Source organism: Cotesia typhae, unplaced genomic scaffold, assembly GCF_013202065.1.
Source record: "Cotesia typhae breed Kobodo isofemale line unplaced genomic scaffold, CoteBio_Ctyphae contig_48, whole genome shotgun sequence".
Taxonomy (NCBI): domain Eukaryota; kingdom Metazoa; phylum Arthropoda; class Insecta; order Hymenoptera; family Braconidae; genus Cotesia; species Cotesia typhae.
This window is the reverse complement of record NW_027423756.1, coordinates 2258426-2271029: the sequence shown is the minus strand read 5'-3', so window position 1 is coordinate 2271029 and position 12604 is coordinate 2258426. Positions and strand designations below refer to the sequence as shown.

The 12604-nt window shown below is 34.5% G+C and overlaps 1 protein-coding gene and 1 long non-coding RNA gene across 3 annotated transcripts in view; both read right to left on the bottom strand.

The window, feature by feature from the left end:
* The window catches only part of LOC141529551 (uncharacterized), a 104442-nt gene that overhangs the window by 33963 nt on the left and 57875 nt on the right, over positions 1–12604 (bottom strand). The gene's annotated exons all lie outside the window — the stretch shown is intronic.
* LOC141529522 (zinc finger SWIM domain-containing protein 3-like) overlaps positions 1–12604 on the bottom strand; it is a 45065-nt gene that overhangs the window by 17011 nt on the left and 15450 nt on the right. The window contains exon 2 of one of the 2 annotated variants that reach the window (XR_012479605.1): positions 11409–11534. The exons of the other annotated variant lie outside the window; for it this stretch is intronic. The gene's annotated coding sequence lies outside the window, so the exon portion shown is untranslated. Of the gene's footprint in view, positions 1–11408; positions 11535–12604 lie in introns of those variants that run through there. 2 annotated transcript variants of the gene reach the window in all.

Genomic DNA, 12604 nt, shown 5'->3' with positions numbered 1-12604 from the left:
GGACCGCGTACGGATCGTTGATCGTACTCGGCTTATAATGAAAGGTTCCAAAATTTTTAGACGAATTAATTATGTGATTTATTACATAAAAATCCTTGGGGTTTACCTTTCCAGGTAAGTCCGTGTGCGGACATAAAAATCAACCCTTAAAAATTAATGCCCGGTATTTTTTAAATTAAACCTACGGAGTAAAACACCTGGACCGCGTACGGATCGTTGATCGTACTCGGCTTATAACGAAAGGTTCCAAAATTTATAGACGAATTAATTACATAAAAATCCTTGGGGTTTACCGTTCCAGGTAAGTCCGTGTGCGGACATAAAAATCAACCCTTAAAAATTAATGCCCGGTATTTTTTAAAGTAAACCTACGGAGTAAAACACCTGGACCGCGTACGGATCGTTGATCGTACTCGGCTTATAATGAAAGGTTCCAAAAATTATAGACGAATTAATTTTGTGATTTATTACATAAAAATCCTTGGGGTTTACCGTTCCAGGTAAGTCCGTGTGCGGACATAAAAATCAACCCTTAAAAATTAATGCCCGGTATTTTTTAAAGTAAACCTACGGAGTAAAACACCTGGACCGCGTACGGATCGTTGATCGTACTCGGCTTATAATGAAAGCTTCCAAAATTTTTAGACGAATTAATTATGTGATTTATTACATAAAAATCCTTGGGGTTTACCTTTCCAGGTAAGTCCGTGTGCGGACATAAAAATCAACCCTTAAAAATTAATGCCCGGTATTTTTTAAAGTAAACCTACAGAGGAAAACACCTGGGCCGCGTACGGATCGTTGATCGCACTCGGCTTATAATGAAAGGTTCCAAAATTTATAGACGAATTAATTTTGTTATTTATTACATAACAATCCTTGGGGTTTACCGTTCCAGGTAAGTCCGTGTGCGGACATAAAAATCAACCCTTAAAAATTAATGCCCGGTATTTTTTAAATTAAACCTACGGAGTAAAACACCTGGACCGCGTACGGATCGTTGATCGTACTCGGCTTATAACGAAAGGTTCCAAAATTTATAGACGAATTAATTACATAAAAATCCTTGGGGTTTACCGTTCCAGGTAAGTCCGTATGAGGACATAAAAATTAACCCTTAAAAATTAATGCCCGGTATTTTTTAAAGTAAACCTACGGAGTAAAACACCTGGACCGCGTACGGATCGTTGATCGCACTCGGCTTATAATGAAAGGTTCCAAAATTTATAGACGAATTAATTACATAAAAATCCTTGGGGTTTACCGTTCCAGGTAAGTCCGTGTGCGGACATAAAAATCCACCCTTAAAAATTAATGCCCGGTATTTTTTAAAGTAAACCTACGGAGTAAAACACCTGGACCGCGTACGGATCGTTGATCGTACTCGGCTTATAATGAAAGGTTCCAAAATTTATAGACGAATTAATTTTGTGATTTATTACATAAAAATCCTTGGGGTTTACCGTTCCAGGTAAGTCCGTGTGCGGACATAAAAATCAACCCTTAAAAATTAATGCCCGGTATTTTTTAAAGTAAACCTACAGAGGAAAACACCTGGACCGCGTACGGATCGTTGATCGCACTCGGCTTATAATGAAAGGTTCCAAAATTTATAGACGAATTAATTTTGTTATTTATTACATAACAATCCTTGGGGTTTACCGTTCCAGGTAAGTCCGTGTGCGGACATAAAAATCAACCCTTAAAAATTAATGCCCGGTATTTTTTAAATTAAACCTACGGAGTAAAACACCTGGACCGCGTACGGATCGTTGATCGTACTCGGCTTATAACGAAAGGTTCCAAAATTTATAGACGAATTAATTACATAAAAATCCTTGGGGTTTACCGTTCCAGGTAAGTCCGTGTGCGGACATAAAAATCCACCCTTAAAAATTAATGCCCGGTATTTTTTAAAGTAAACCTACGGAGGAAAACACCTGGACCGCGTACGGATCGTTGATCGCACTCGGCTTATAATGAAAGGTTCCAAAATTTATAGACGAATTAATTTTGTTATTTATTATACCTAATTTATGAGAGGGGCCGTTACACCCGAAACCGTCGTGTACCTCTCTCCCCTGTATGATTCAATTTTTTAGGTCAAGTAAATTTTTTCTAATTCATTTTACCACAAATTTATCACAATTTGAAAAAAAAAAAAAAAAATATTTTTCTCTCGTTACAATTTTTTTCTCGAGTGGTCCATTATGCCCCACACATCACATATTGGCCCAAAATATCATAAAAACATTATAGAGTTCATAACTTGAGGGAAATTGAAGAAAAAAATTTTTACCTAATTTTTTAGGGGGGCCGTTGTGCCCCAGGGGGCCTTCGTGCCCCAGGTTCCCCTAATTCGTTTTAAATGAATGACAAAAGTATATTGGGATTAGAAATGACATATATACACTACTGGAAAAAATTAAGGGATCAAAAAAAAATTCCAAATTTTTCGGTAGTTTTCAACAGGCCGTAACTTTGAGAGAAATGGTCGTACAGAAAATAAAAAAAAAGGAAATTGTAGCTCCAAGTATCTAGTTTTTGGATTAGAACTTCAAAATTTTGTAGCCTCCGCGGTTTCTAAGTAATCGTAGAAAAACCAGCAACAAAAAAATTCTCAAAATTTTTTTAGTTTTTTTTTTTGGTCTACGGGCGTGGAAAAAATTTTGTTAGCTTAACCACCATAAGAATCGGATACTTTGTTCATTTAGCTTTAATTTCTTTTTTTAAACACCCTGATACGTCCACTCCTCGCTGAGATATCGGTCTTCAAATGGAAAAGGATCTTTTTGTCTTTGATTATCGATATCTCAGCATCCAATGATCACACAGAAAGTTAAAGGTGGGTTTCAAGAACTTGAATGAATTTCCCTTAACGACTGTCCATTGTTTTTTCGAAAAAAATTTTTTTCTTTCCGTCACATGAATTTGAAAATGCAACAAAAAAGGGCTTTTAGTGGTTTTTTGGAAAATCAAGCGCTGGATCGAAAATATTGAGGAAACCACTAATGTTAAGTGTGCCTTTTACAGTTCAATATGTCCACAAAAACCCTACAAAGAATCAAATTAATCCAGCCAGCCGTTTTTTTGTTTCACTTGATCGAATTTTTGAAAAAATTAAAGGATCACGTTTTTTGCTCTGAAAAGCTCATAATTTTTAAAAATGAGAAAAAAATTGTTTTTTCGAGCTTTTTCCACATTTTCGTTCCAAAAAGTGCTTAAATTTTCAAAAAAAAAAAAATTCAAAAAAAAAAATTTTCAAAAAAAAAAAAATTTTTCGAAAAAAATTAAAAAAAAATTTTTTTGGAAAAATTTTTTTTTTAACAAGTTAAGGAAACTCAAAACCATCGCCCAATGATTTTTATCACCTTTCTACCGCTGCATTCCTTGATTCTACTGATCTCCTTTTAATTAAATTAATAAAAAAGTTAATACCCCCAATCGAATTTCGATTTTTTTCATACGCTTTTCGGAGTTTTTTTTTCTTTTCTTTTTGTGAATCCTTAGCACATCGCTTCATTCAACAGTTTTTTCAAAACTAATCCCTCTGCGCTAAAAAAATTTTTTTAATTTTTGGTCAAAATTGAAAATTTCTGACTTTTGATGCTTAATCATGGTTAGACGACATTTATCGGAGGTGGAAGTCGCTCGTTTAGTGACTCGTATCGACGAAGGTTACACTCAACATGCAGTTGCTATCCGGATGGGTGTAAGTCAATCTGTCGTATCTCGAGCTTATACCAGATACCAAGAGACGAATCAATATCATCGTCGCCCCGGACAAGGTCGCCATCGAGTCACTAATGCCCGCGATGATCGAACAATTGTTAGAGAAGTTCGACGACAACCTTTCGTCAATGCGAATATTGTCGCTCGAAACTTCCCCAATCGCAGACAACAGCAACAACAACAGCAACAGCGACGACGGCATCAAGTGCGAAACATTTGCTCTCGAACAATCATCAACCGTCTTCGTGAAACTGGGTTACACGCACGACATCCTAATCGTGTACCCCTGTTGACAGCAAGACATCGTCGAGCTCGTTTAGCGTATGCTTACGATCATCGAAATTGGAACTTGAGGGAATGGACAAATGTTTTATTCACTGATGAGTCTCGTTTTAATCTGTATGGCAACGATCGACGTCCTCTCGTTTGGCGCCGTCGTGGAGAACGTTTTCGCCAGAACTTTGTCCGTCCAGTCGTTGCCTACGGCGGTGGATCAGTTATGGTGTGGGGCGGCGTTTCACGAAATTGGAGAACACCTTTGGTAATTGTACGCGAAATTTTGACAGCTAGACGTTACATCGACCAAATTTTAAGGCCCATTGTTCTGCGCAGACGACAACATCTGAGGTCATTCATATTGATGCAAGATAATGCACGTCCACACACAGCCAACATTACCCGGCGCTTCTTTGAGCGGCATGACATCACATTGTTGCGACACCCAGCAATGAGTCCAGATCTCAACCCCATAGAGCACGTTTGGGACATAATGGGCCGTCGGTTGCGCAGAGAGTATCCAAATTTGCAGAACGTAGCTGCTTTGGAGCGCGCGCTTCAGTACATTTGGAATACCATTCCGCAGCCTCAAATTACCGTCTGCATAAACATGGCTGAACGTTTGAGAGCCGTTATTGAAAACAGGGGTGGTAATACCCGGTATTGAACCAACAAAAACCTTCAGATAATGAGTTTGGAGTCATTAAATACGGTGGAACTGACGAGCCACCGGGTCTCAATTCTCCTGAAATACCTCACACACACACACACACACACACACACACACACACACACACACACACACACACACACACACACACACACACACACACACACACACACACACACACACACACACACACACACACACACACACACACACACACACACACACACACACACACACACACACACACACACACACACACACACACACACACACACACACAGAAGCGTAAATCCGACCGCGCGACCTCCACGTGGTACGCTTTGGATAACGCTAATGCCGGCGGTAATTGTTTTCTTAAACTTTTCAAGAGAAAAATTTCAAAAAAATTTTTTTTTTTCAATTTAAGCACTTTCTGGAACAAAAATGTGGAAAAAGCTCGAAAAAACAATTTTTTTCTCTCATTTTTAAAAATTATGAGCTTTTCAGAGCAAAAACGTGATCCTTTAATTTTTTCAAAAATTCGATCAAGTGAAACAAAAAAACGGCTGGCTGGATTAATTTGATTCTTTGTAGGGTTTTTGTGGACATATTGAACTGTAAAAGGCACACTTAACATTAGTGGTTTCCTCAATATTTTCGATCCAGCGCTTGATTTTCCAAAAACCACTAAAAGCCCTTTTTTGTTGCATTTTCAAATTCATGTGACGGAAAGAAAAAAAATTTTCGAAAAAACAATGGATTGTCGTTAAGGGGAATTCATTCAAGTTCTTGAAACCCACCTTTAACTTTCTGTGCGATCATTGGTTGCTGAGATATCGATAATCAAAGACAAAAAGATCCTTTTCCATTTGAAGACCGATATCTCAGCGAGGAGTAGACGTATCAGGGTGTTTAAAAAAGAAATTAAAGCTAAATGAACAAAGTATCCGATCCTTATGGTGGTTAAGCTAACAAAATTTTTTTCCACGCCCGTAGACCAAAAAAAAAAAAACTAAAAAAATTTTGAGAATTTTTTTGTTGCTGGTTTTTCTACGATTACTCAGAAACCACGGAGGCTACAAAATTTTGAAGTTCTAATCCAAAAACTAGACACTTGGAGCTACAATTTCCTTTTTTTTTATTTCCTGTACGACCATTTCTCTCAAAGTTACGGCCTGTTGAAAACTACCGAAAAATTTGGAATTTTTTTTTGATCAGCTCTGCGAGCTCAAAGAGATAGCTTTCCTATGCTTTCGAGCTCATCAAGCACTTATAAGAGGTTCACACACACACACACACACACACACACGAAGAGAGAGACGTACGGACATCATCGTAAAAATTGTCAGGAAAGCTTCTTAGGGCTTCAAATCGTTAAGATCTGTTGAAACCTCAATTTTTGCAAAACGGGGTAAAAACAATTACTTCCCGATTTTTCGATAATCATTGATTTATTTAGCGGAAAGTTAAAAATTGTATTGATTTATCGAGCCGTAAGACTTAAAGGGCACGGATAATTAAATAAACAATTCTTTCCCAAGATTTAATTTCAGTGGTTTCAAAAGGTTGGAGATACATAAATTTAAAAGAATAAATTCACTATAGCAATAGCCGTAATTCAAAGTTATATAAGACATGGATTATTAATAAAGAAAAAAAATCCTCTGTCAACGTCAGTGACTTGAAGCCATCGAAAATTAAAATGAAAAAATTTTTTTGCTATTTTCCGTGCTTCTAAGATCTCTTAGACACGGAAAAATAGATCAAATTATATTAATTCAACTTTTTTCATTTGAATACATTAGAAATACAGAAATTTTAACTGAACAACTCGATATCTATGTTTTATCCGACTGATGTTGAAGCTTTGAGACACGAACAAAATTTAAAAAAATTGAATTCTATGCTAATGCCTGACCTTACAGATACGAAAGGCTGATAAAAGGCATTTTATACCGATGTCCGTGACTGTGAGCCCTTAAAGCCACGAAAATTGTAATTGAAATAGAATTTTTGTAATTTTCCTTGATTCGAAGATCTGCTAGACACGGAAAAATAGATTAAATTATATTAATTCAACTTTTTTCATTTGAATACATAAAAAACACAGAAAGTTATAGTAATCAATGAAATATCTATGATTCATGCGGATGTCAAAGCTCTGTTACATTAAAAAAAGATAAAGAAAACTGCGTTCTATGCTGATGTCCGACCTTACCGATACGAAAGACTAATAAAAAGCATTTGATACCGATGTCCGTGGCTGTGAGCCTCTCAAGCCATGAAAATTTTAAATTAAATAGAATTTTTGTAATTTTCCGTGATTATAAGATCTTCAGATACGGAAAAATTGATAAATAGATACATTATTTCTGTTTCCGTTCCTCTAAAATCTAAGAGATACGAAAAATTTAAATAAAAAAATTATTTGCTATTTTCCGTGCTTCTAAGATCTGCGAGACACGGAAAAATAGATCAAGTTATATTCATTTGACTTTTTTCACTTAAATACATGAAAAAAACGGAAATTTATACTTATCAAGAAGTTATCTATGATTCATACGGATGTCAAAGCTCTGTTACATTGAAAAAAATTAAAGAAAACTGAATTCTATGCTGATGTCCGACCTTACAGATACGAAAGACTAATAAAAAGCATTTGATACCGATGTCCGTGGCTGTAAGCCTTTCAAGCAACGAAAATTTTGGGTTAAATAGAATTTTTATAATTTTCCGTGATTGTAAGATCTACGAGACATGGAAAAATAGATTGAATTATATTCATTCGACTTCTTTCATTTGAATACATAAGAAACACGGAAATTTATACTAATCAATAAGATATCTGTGATTCATGCTCTTAAACCTAAGAGCTACGGAAAATTTAAATCAAAAAGAATGAAATAGAACTTTCGTTATTTTAATGATTCTAAGATCTTCCAGACACGGTAAAATTGATTAAATTATATAAATTTCAGTTTTTTTACTTGAATACATGAGATACACGGAAATTTCAACTAATCAATAAGATATTTTTGATTTATGCGGTTGTCAAAGCCCTGGGCACGAAAAATCTTAAAGAAAAGTTGAATCCTATCCTGATGTCTGACGTTCCAGATACGAAAGACCAGTAAAATGCATTTTAAATGTAACTCTTTTGCTAACGTCGGAAAATTCACGGAAAATTCATTTTATACTGATATTTGTGATTTCAGGAGCCACGAGACAAAAAATTTAAATAAAAAGCATTTTCAATTGACAACCGGGGCCGTAAGACCTTAAAAGCATGGAGAATTGATAGAAAAATTTTTACAGTAATGTCTGTGACTTTAAGACCAAAAACACACGCGGAAAACTAGAAAAAAATTTTTCTCGTACTAATTCCCTGTGCTGTAACACCTAGGGACCTAGGGACACGGAAAATTAAACAAGGACAGAAAATATTGAATAAAATATTATTTTCCACCCTCCGACCAGAATGTGGCAACTTTTTTGTTTCCTCGGCTTTGTCTCGGCTAAAAATTATATGTGATCTGCGACTTTTGTTAATTCACCGGCATAGTTATGTTATATATACTATTTATAGCAATTTTTGTGGTCATCAAATCTTCGGGAAGCGGTAAAATGAATAAAATTTTTTTATTTTGATTTCCGTGGTTCTACTACCTAACCGATACAGAACATTTAAAGTTTACGGATTGTTTAAATATTTTTATAGTTCTAGGGCCTCGGCGACATGGAAAACCTGGAAATAAAAAAATGATCACAAAATCGGTAAATTTAGAAATTCTATATTGTTCTTATTGAATAGAAAATTTATTATAAATTTAACACGGACTTACTCACGATTATTTACAGTTTTACTCAATATGTTCAACTCTGAATACTATTTTTTCATCTGTAGCAAAACATCTACGCCGATAAAATTTCAAATCTTCCAACATGTCATTATTATTACTAATTTTTCTTATCTGTATCAATCCAAGTCTATCATATTTAACAATTCCTTCATCTTGTTCTTTAATATTTTTAATCAACTGTTTAATCTTTTCTCCTTCTTTTTGTTTTAAACTTTCAATTTCTGGCATCTGATCGATAATTCTCAATAATTCTTGAAATCGTTTATCGCCGTTTATATCTTCAGATATGCCTTCAATTTTTCGCCAAAATTCTTCGATAGCTGCATTTCGAGTAACCGTTTCTTGTTTTTTGTCTCTACCTTCATACTTACCAGCAATAATTTTACTGAAGTGAGCCCGTGACTCCATAGCCACCGATTTGATCGCCCCTAACAAAAAAATTGGTTGTCTGTAAAATCGGCTTACGGACGATAGTTTTACGTCATTATTTTGTATTTAAAAATTTAAAAATTTTGAATATTTAAAAATTAAATTAGCAAAAAAAAGGACTTATTGATACATTGTTAATCAAAATTGATACGATAATTTGATAATTGATATAATTATTATTATTTATAATTAATATTAATTATTTCATTAGTTTATAATTTTATACATTTCTCGCAAAAATTAAGGGAACAAAAAAATTTCCGAATTTTTTTGGCGATTTTCAACAGGCTGTATTTCAGTGAAAAACGGTCGTACAGGAAACAAAAAAGCAAAGTTTTTGAAGCTTGAAGACTCTAGTTTTCAGATTTTTGGTTAAAAATGTTTCGGAGCACTGGTAGCCATGTAATCCTTAGATAAAGCAAGAAGAAAAAATTTCCCAAATTTCTTACACTTTTTTTTTTTTTCGCTCCACGGGCATGGAAAAAATTTTTCCAGCTAGACCAATGCATAGGTCGCATAACCTGCTTATTCTGCTTCAATTTGCTTCTTGGGGACTTGGACACGATCATTTGTCTTCGAGATATCGAATTTTGAATGCAAAAGGGTCCTTTTCCATTCAACTGCCGATATCTCTGGAACTGCTGGTCGCCCAGCGAGCGAAAAAGAGGTTTCGTTTTCTGCAGAAAATTTTTACAAAAATCTGTCATGGTTAATTTCAAAAAAAATTTTTTTCTACCTAACGTAAAAAAAGAACAAAAAATGCCATTTTCGCTTTTTTTGGTTAATCGACTGTATCTTCGTCAATATTGGGAAGAAGACTTTGGTCAGAGGAAAATTCTTTAGCCCAACGTACCCCGAAGAACCCCTAAATTTTGGAAATTTTGTTGTTCCCTCAATTTTTGCGAGAAGAAGTGTATTATTATTTTATTAATTTATCGTTAGTAATTATTATTAATTTATAATTAATATTATTTATTAACAAGTATCAATATTATCGATAATAATAATTTGATATTATTGATATGCTTTGACATAAATATTTTTAAAACTGGTTGAACATTTTAATTTTTAATTTTCAAATATTAATTACAGTTTTTGAAACTTTAATTCAAATAATGTGTTTAAATATTATCACGAACAATTAGTTATAGAATAATATTCGAACTGCAAAATCAGTCGTCACGCGAGAAGAGAGATGAGTGTGTCACAAGCTAACTCTTAGGACGATCGTGCCTCTCTATCGCTTGTTCCACGCTCTCGCTTGCACGCTCAGGCTCAGGCGGAACGTGACACTTTTTCGTGTGTGCAGCCGGTATTTTTCGATTTATAAGACCTTACTACGTCAAAAAATTATCCTAATCAATATTCACATCAACAATGTTTATCTGCCAGTTATGGGTTATTTTCAATAATTGATTGAGTTTGCTATTTAAAAAGAGTCAAGGAGTTTAATTCTGGTAGGAAATATCTAATTTTTAAATTTATATGATAATAGATTACTTCGTTTGAGATGAATATTTTTTACTCGATTAATAAAGTATTTATGTAGGTATATAAAAAAAACTATCACCAAAAATAGCCTCTTAGTTTAAAACTCAAGTATTCGCTACATGGATTTGAAATTTTCTTATTTATTCAACCCGTGAGATTGTATTTTTTTATTTTCATAGCTTCATGACATTTTACGTTAGTTGATTCACCATAAATAAAAATTGTCAAGAAATCATTACTCTTTAAAAATATTTATAGCTGATTTATGAACTATGCCTCGTTTTGGCGGAAAAAATTTCTTACGTTACTTGTGTGTAACGTAAGTCAGACCTGAATATTCGCCTGAAAAGAAAAAGTATAATCGTGTTTAGACAACCATGAGGGAGATTGATCATGCATGGTCTGTTTGGGGAATGTTTATGCATTAGATTAAAGCGTGATCGTCCATGATTTTTCTTAAAGAGGATTACCTTTAAATTACTCATGCTTGGAAAGATTTCCTTTGCGTTATAATTTTATGATAAACTAAGAATTTTTAAGTACTCTTACGAGTAAAGGGTAGACATCAGTAGCCCACAATCCGATTACCCAGATCCAACATTGGACAGAATAATTTTACCAGAATTGCGCTTACCCAGATTTCTGAAATACAGTACACCGTTTACCCAGACATCCATTTACCCAGAGTTTCTCTTACCCAGGTATCCGTTAGCGCAGAAGATCGTTTACACAGGCATCCATTCACACAGGTTTCTTTTGCCCAGACTTTTGAATTTTATCTTGGTAGTTCAATACAATTATAGTAGATGGCGACAACATGATCAATTTATAGTTATTTTTAACTAAATAATACAAATCAAATGAATTAACCTTTAATAAATGTATATTTAATTATTAAGATAATAAGAGTACACCTCAATAATATTAATCTGATAAATAAATAAATAATGCACAGTATTTTTCTCGTGGCGGTTGAGATGGAAAATTATAATAATAATTAAGTTAAAGTTTGCCATCCACATGTTCCATTGATAGCTGGTAGAGGCGTGACCGAGTTTGTAGAACCGCCATAAATTATGATTTAAAATTCATAAATGCTGAAAAAATTTTTAAATCAACACTGGTTGCTGGGACAATGGAAAAACTTGATTTCAAGGTTAGGACCGATGTGCCAGTGCAATCAACCCCGGGTAAAAAAAAACAATCTATAATAGACTCATGAAAGATCTACCACAGATCTTTCGCTATTAGATCTGCAAGAGATCTACTAGAAGTCTACCTGGGGAGACAAATTTTCTAAAAAACAGTATAGTCCATTAAAGACTTCTAGAAAATCTTTGGAAGATCCGCGAGCGAAATATCTGTGGTAGATCTTCAAAAGACCTCTGAGCGAAAGATTTGTGGTAGATCTTTTAAAAAAGTCTGGTGTAGAATTTTTAATACATTCTTTGGCAAGACTGCTGAAGGTTTATTTTTTTGTGCTTCATAATCTTCTTTATTTATATTTCTTCTGTGTGTGTGTTTGTCACTGAAATCCTTCCAAAACGGCTGGACCGATTTTAATGAAATTTTTGTGCGTCCTCCGGTGGATTCCAGAATGGTTTAGATTCACAATTCAGTCCACGGGAAAATGTTTTTGGAATTCAGTCCATGGGAAAATATATAATATATATAAATATATGAAAAATTGATGTGGGTACTCAAATGAATGGTCTCAATGAGTTTAATGTTGAGATAAGCTTATATCTTTAAAAATATCATTAGTTGACAGGATACAATGTCATGGCTTAATTATTGACGTTTTTAAAGATATAAGCTCATCCCGATAGTACATTCATCGAGACCTTTCATTTGAGTACCCGCTTGCATTTTTCATATATTTTATACATTTCATAAATATCATATACAGGGTGTCTCTGAAGTGGCGGGAGTAATTGTTGGGGTCGATAGAGAAAAAAATACTGAATCGAAAGTTCCTGAGCCAAAAATTTTTTTGGGCCATAGAATTTGAGTTATGAATTAAAAACGATAGCCAATCAGAAGCGCGCTATTCGAGAAATGAAAATGAGCGGGGAAGTAGAGGAGACGCGAGAGTGAGATGCTGCAATAGCAGCTTACTCGCTCACACAAAGCCGAGCATGAGAGGGGATTGTGACGCTATGAGCCG